Source organism: Gossypium arboreum, chromosome 1, assembly GCF_025698485.1.
Source record: "Gossypium arboreum isolate Shixiya-1 chromosome 1, ASM2569848v2, whole genome shotgun sequence".
NCBI lineage: Eukaryota > Viridiplantae > Streptophyta > Magnoliopsida > Malvales > Malvaceae > Gossypium > Gossypium arboreum.
In genome coordinates this window covers 114,744,544-114,751,932 of record NC_069070.1, presented here as the reverse complement: position 1 = coordinate 114,751,932, position 7,389 = coordinate 114,744,544, and the positions used below count along the sequence as shown (strand labels likewise).

The 7,389-nt window shown below is 28.0% G+C and overlaps 1 pseudogene; it reads left to right on the top strand.

The window, feature by feature from the left end:
* Positions 1-337: 337 nt before the first annotated feature.
* LOC108481646 (putative disease resistance protein At1g50180) lies at positions 338-6,492 on the top strand (annotated as a pseudogene).
* The last annotated feature ends 897 nt before the right edge of the window (positions 6,493-7,389 follow it).

The following is a 7,389-nucleotide window of genomic DNA, read 5'->3' as shown; positions in this document are numbered from 1 at the left end:
ATAATATATTAAAGCAGGAATTGGTTTTCCCTTTAACGAACAAAGTTTATCGTGTTCCCGTTTGTTCTTTGCTTCAAGGTTGCAGCAGGGAATGGTTAATAATTAATATTTTATTCTTAAGCTTTTATGCAACATTTTGAATCACTTAAACCCATTCCACAAGCAAGATTAATTCTTTGTTTAAAACTTTGAACACCATAAAGGGGCAATATCAATGTTATCAGAAAACACAGATTTTCTTTGCTTGAATTTTTTCTAAAACAAAATCATGAATTTCTCACCATTTCATCATTGTCCGATTTGTTGGGAGGTTGCTAACTCAGAAGTCACATCGTTGATGGGCGTGAAGGACCAAGTTGAGGATTTGCAGGAGCTTGAATGGATACAAAGTTTCCTGAAGGAGGCAAACGCGAGGAAAGTTGATAATAAGGTGGTGCGCACCAGTATTAATGAAATCAGAGAATTGGCGTATGGTGCCGAAGATGTGATTGAGACTTTTGCTCTCAAAGTTGCACCTAGAAGGAAAGGAGGTTTCTCTAATGTCATCAAAAGATTTGCTTGCATCCTTAACGAGGGAGGGTTGCTCTGCTAAACCAAGTGCGAGGTTCAGAAAATCACAGCCAGAATCACCCGATTGACTCGCCGATTACAAACCTATGATGTAAAACAGCCAAGGGATGGAGCAGGTACAAGTTCTTCAAATCAAAGGCGAGAATTGAGACGGCCTTATCCTCATATTGTCGACGATAACGTTGTTGGGTTGCATGATGATATCAAGAAGTTGGTGTCAATTCTTGTTGATGATGAAAGCGATTGCAAGGTTGTTTCCATATGGGGAATGTGTGGTCTTGGCAAGACCACTCTTGCCTAGAGACTATACCGCCATAGCCATGTTATTGGTCATTTCAATCACTTGGCTTGGGTATATGTTTCTCAACAATTCCAAAAAATAAGAGTTTGGAAAGACATATTGTCTAGTCTTCAAATTTTAGATTATGCGGACAGAGAGAGGAGAGATGAAGAATTAGCAGAAAAGTTACATAACTTCTTGAAGGATAACAAATGTTTGGTGATATTAGATGATATTTGGAGCATAGATGCTTGGGATAGTCTTAAATCTGCTTTTCCAATTGCAATGAACACTAACAGCAAGTTGTTGCTCACCTCTCGAAATAAAGAGATAGTTCCGCATGAAGATAGAAGAGGATACTACTTACATGAATTGCAGTGTTTAAACGATGATGAAAGCTGGGAATTATTTCAAAGGATAGCATTTCCACAGCCATATTCTACAGGTACTTATTATCTTTATCTTATTTTAATACATTCATTCTAGATTTATTGCTCAAGTTCTTTTATTTATATTTTTATATTAAAAGTTATAAAGTATATTTATGCAATCTGTAAACTTAAAATAGTATTATGTCGATAATTGTGTTAGTAGTTTTAAAAATTGAATTAAATTGAATTTAGATGCATAAAATTACACAAATCAAAGTTTATATATAACAATGCATGTTGAAGTTAAGTGTACTTTTGAGATTTATCCTTTAAACTATACGTGCTTAAGTATTTAATTTTTATTAATTTATTTGAATTTAAATTATTATAATTAGAAAGGTTAATTCACAATCAAGTATACATTTCTTTTTAAATAAAATAAAATCCTTATTAAAAATTATGAGCAAAAATGTTATAAAAGATAATATTAAATAATTACATATATAATAATCAATTTTATGATAATATTTGTAAATGTTAGGTAAGCTATTAACAAAAGGTAAAATAATTTTCATATTTTCAAATCTTAACTCTTTGATAGCATAATATTGTAATTATGCTTTTAAAAGTTTGAAATTATTTGAACTTATATGTTATTTAAGATTAGTTAATATGTTAAACAATTCTGAACTCGGAAGCTTTAAATTAGTAAAATATTTAGTGAATAATTAATATTTTAATAAATAATTAAAAAATTGCATTAACATCAAGGGCAAAGCTAAAAAATTTTAGGGCGCGAAATTAGATTATAATTTTTAAAGATTAAATCAAAATTTTATCATTTTTAAGGGTCAAATTATAAATTTACCTTTATTAATATAAATTTTAAACAGTCAAAATAGAAAATTTTCTATTTTAGAAGCAGTGGAAGCAGTGGAGTACCTACTAACCTCTGGATTCACCCTGAATAACATAGTAATAATTTTGTACTAGATATGGATAACATTGTAGTCTACAATTTATTAAATTATGATAGATAAAATAGTACTTATAATAAAGTCATTATTAATACGTGAAAATGCATATAAGCTATTAATACGCTTTCATAATATAATTTAATATTTATAAAATTAATTTAAGTTTGAAATTTTATTAAATTTGTAAATTAACTCACAACTATTAGATAATTAAATTGTATTTTTAAGATTTGAAAACTTTTAAAATAAAATTGTTAATTTATTTTTGATAACTAGAAGTCATAACAAATTCTAAAATAATAATGCAAAATAAACCTTTTTTTTAAATTATAAACTTAAAAAACTAAACTAAAAATTACATAAAATTATAAAACAATTTAGAATTTCTTTAATTATAATTATATTCTATATAAATTTAAAAATTAAAATTATTAAAAACAGATTTTATAAGAATATTATTTCATATAAATTCAAAAAATATTACAAATATTATTTTTGTATAATTAAATTTTTTCTAGTATTAAAATTTTAAAAATATTATTTTTGTCTCAAATTCATTGAAGTGTATTTTTTTCTGTAATTGTTTTTTAATTTTCTAAAAAATAATGGCAAATTTTTCCTCAACATAAAAATTTAACGATTAATTTTTCTTTCAAAACTAACAGGAATATTGAAATATTATGTGTTTATTTTTATCTTTTTAGAAATGACAATGCCGATCTTGTGATTATTTTCATTATAATTTTAGAAAAAGTAACGTTTAAAAATTCATTTTTTCATTTAAAAATCATTTTAGTAAAATTTTGTATATAAAAATAATATTTTGTATCTTTTTAATCTAAATTTTCTATAATTCAAATTTGTATATATAATTTTTTATAATGTTAGAAATAATTTTTTTTGAAAGAATGTTAGAAATAGTTTTGAATTTTTAAACGCTTTTAACAATTTTGTAATTTCATAAAATAAATTCATATCTTTTATAGATTTTTTGGAATTTTCTAAAATTTTAGATATTCTTTTACTTTTATGATTTTTAGTTTAAGAGTTTTACTTTAAGATTTTATTATTTTTATAAATATTTCCTTTTACATTGATGATATTTGTTTGATGTAACGTTTTTTGTACGTATGCCATAATTTTATCATGTTCAGATAATTGAATGAAAGTGTAATTATTAAGATAATTATTATACTATCTTGTAATTACAAAGAATTGTAATTCCTTCAACATGTTTCGTTAACAAAGTGTAATTACGTTATAATCTCTATGTCATGTTTGATAGTACAAATTTTAATTACACAATTACATAATTTTTATAATATTAATTATTATAAAAATTATTAATCTGATAAAATATTTTTAAACAAGTAACAAAAATAAAAATCATCATACGTATTAGTTTAGTCTAAAAAGTAATTGATTACACGGTTATTAATAAAAGTAGCAAAAAAAAAAAAAGTATACATCACATGCAATTTTATTTAATTATTCTAGTGCATATTTGTTTAATTATTCCTTTTTAAAATTTAACATATATTCATTATCATCATTTGTTGGTCAACCAAGTTCATCATTATTTGAATTTGAATTTAGATCATTAAGATTGTTAAGTTATCATTCTTCTATATGCTTTACTGAAGTATGAATCATCTCAATTTTACCTATGATTGAAGTTATGAAATATACAATATGTTGATACAATGCAACCTTGTTTTTTATTCTATACTAATGCGATGTTAATATAGAAAATAATTTTTTAGAACAATAAATGCCTTCTTAATCACATTTTGAAGTCTTAAATGTCTTAAATTAAATAGTTTACCAACTGTCTATAATATTTGTATCTGACACTATTCTCTCAAATGTTATCATTCGTCACGATATATTGCAAGAACACCTAGTTTACTTCTAATATTTGGATTCATTGTCCAAATAATTTGTAGCTTTAATTATAAAATTTATATAAACTTATTTAAAAAATAAAAAAATTACAATATATAACTTTTGTAAATTGTCCGTAACTTTGAAAACATTTCTTATAAATAATGAATTTTTTGGGTAACTTTAGAAAGTTATTTTCAATAAATAAATTATAATTAAAATATATAATTTTTTATTAATAAGCATATTGTTTTTATGTTATATAGTATGGGTATATAAATAAATTCTCTCCATATTTTTAAGTCATAATTTTTATAAATAAATATATTATAACACTTTTATAATATATAAATTATTTTTTATTACAAACTTTTTATAACTTTAGAGGTTTTAAGATTTAAATAATATATTTTTGTATATTATATCCGGAAATTTTAAAAATATAATTTTTTCTATTTATTTTGAGTGATTTGATAATAAAAAAATTAAATTAGAATTCACTTAATTTAGCACACCTAATTTGTAAGAAATCACATACGATGATGTTTTTTTTTTTTTAATTCAAAATAATGAAAAGCTGTCCGTGATGCTAACGATGAATAGTAATTGTGTTTTTTATTTTTATTTTTCAGAAAACATAACTGATGCAAAAATGAAAGAATTGGGGAAGAAAATGGTTCATCAATGTGCAGGGCTGCCGTTAGCCATCATTGTATTGGGAGGCATTTTGGCTACAAAGAGTTCAATATATGAATGGCAAATTGTGCATAAAAATACTAAATCATACTTAAAGAAAGGCAAAGGAGGTGCCCAACATATTGAGCATGTGTTAGCCTTGAGTTATGATGATTTGCCGCCTTATTTAAGACCATGTTTCCTTTATTTGAGCCAATTTCCAGAAGATTACCAGATACCTGCACAAACATTGATTCAACTATGGGTTGCAGAAGGCATTGTATCATCAACAGAGGATGAAGGAAATGGAGAAGTTATGGAGGATGTTGCAGAAGGCTTCTTAGATGAGCTTGTGGAAAGGTGTATGGTTCAAGTTAGGGAAAGAGACCCAACCTTGAAGGTCAGAACTTGCCACATGCACGATCTAATGAGAGATCTTTGCCTGTCAATAGCAAAGCAAGAAAAATTTCTCAGCATCATCAATGATTCCTCATTGTCTCCATCCAATACGAGGGCAGTCCGTAGAATTGTTGTACATCAACACATTCATGTTCAGCGCATTAAAAGTAGTATCCCTCTTAGATCCATCTTGTTCTTTTGGAGCCCGTTTGATTTCGATTTGGAACCCGGTCAAAGAGATGAGGAGGATTTTTGCTGTTTGGTCTGGTTCGTTTGTGTGATGCTGAAATGGAAGAGATCTTGGAAGTACATGTTTGGAAAACTTAAGAAGCTTAGAGTTCTAAGCTTTGAAGGAGACATGAAAGGATATTCAGGATGTAAGTTATCTAGTGCTATAGGTAATCTCATCCATCTTAGATTCTTGAATTTACATGGTATTCAATTCAATTGGCCAAAAATCCCTTCGTCTCTGGGCAACTTAAGGTGTTTGCAAACCTTGGATTTAAGAATTTATGGTCTTACTGAAGATATGTATAATTATGTACCTAACATAATATGGAAGTTGGAACAGTTAAGACATTTGTATCTCCCAGAGAGGATGACTGATGAGACCAAATTGAAGTTGCACACATTGACAGACATTTTAACACTAATTAACTTCAACACAAGGAACTGCTTCGTTGCAGATCTTTCCAAATTCACAAAACTTAGAAAGTTGGGAATTTGTGGGCCTTTCGATTTTAAGGAGGAGCTGGATAAGAATCTGCCAATTATAGCAAGTGACTACCTTCGGTCCTTGTATATTTGGAATAATGAAGGAATAGATCCAAAAGTACTAGCTCACCTCTTTTCAAGTTGTGTTAATTTGTGTGAGTTGATATTAGAAGTGAACATAGAGAAGTTACCAAATTTTCAACATTTCTCTTCGAGTATCGCATATGTACACTTGAGAGAGTGCAAGCTTGTGGAAGATCCTATGCCAACACTAGAGAAGCTGCCCAATTTAAGGGTTCTGGAATTATATGAGAATGCTTTCATTGGAAAGGAAATGGTTTGCTCTGCACCCCATTTTCTTAAACTTGAGTCTCTAACCCTTAAATGCCTTTGGAATTTGGAGGAGTGGGAGGTGGAAGAAGGAGCCGTGCCTGCTCTACGCTATTTGGAGATTAGACGTTGTGAAAAACTGAAGATGCTTCCAGATGGATTGAGATTCATTACAACCCTCCAAGAATTGAAGATTGAGTATATGCCAAAGGAATTTAAAGATAAAATGGTGCAAGGAAGAGAAGATTTCTACAAAGTCCAACACATTCCTTCAATCATATTTTCTAACTGAGACGTGTAATTGTATGATCCTTGTCAGGTAACTTTACAATCTATACTCTAGATACTTGTGTTTTTTTTTTTTTTCGGGGGATATTAATCTCTACTTTGTTTGAAATCTATCTCTTCTCTTGATTAAAAACCTATGAATTCAGGGCATGCATTTATAATCTGTTCTCCTCGGTAGAACTGTCAACTTCATTCTACTTTCATTCATTTTCTTTGAAATAATTTGCTCAGAATACTTTGACTGAGGAAAGCAGAGTATGCATGGTTTTGCAAATTTGTAAATCAATGAAACTGATATTTGAAACTAGGTTTCTTAAATCATGACGACAATTACTTGTTCAATTTTGTTAATATTTCATTTGATAATCTTTTTATTCAGAAAATAATCAGACCCCGATTTCAACCTAAGTTTAATAATGACTTGTATTGATTTTGTAGGTAAAAGGAGGGATTGCATTTGTTTATGTTGATCTGTGGCCACCCTCTTTCTAATGTTGTAAAATTCTCTATTCTGATGTTATATTGTATCTTCTACCTTACGGTGTCAGTTGATCAATGGAACCTCTTTGGTGTGGTCTACAACTTGTAATTAAATACTCTTACTATTAATAATATGACTCCTCAGCTTGTTCTCTTTTCTGTTAATTTTGATTAATGGAACCTTTTGATTTTGGTACTTCCCCTCCTGTTTTTGGTTATCACTTAATTATTTCAATCCAATAACAAAATTCATGCATAAATTCCACCCAAAATTCCCAACCACCAAAATCTTAGTTTCATCCTAAAAAGCTATGTTGTTGTATTGACGAGGTTCAAAGTGTTTTTTTTTCCTGACCTTTTAATCTCGTATAAAATTCTAGTGGGCTATAAGAAACTTCATTCTCTTGAGAGCAATTTTGTT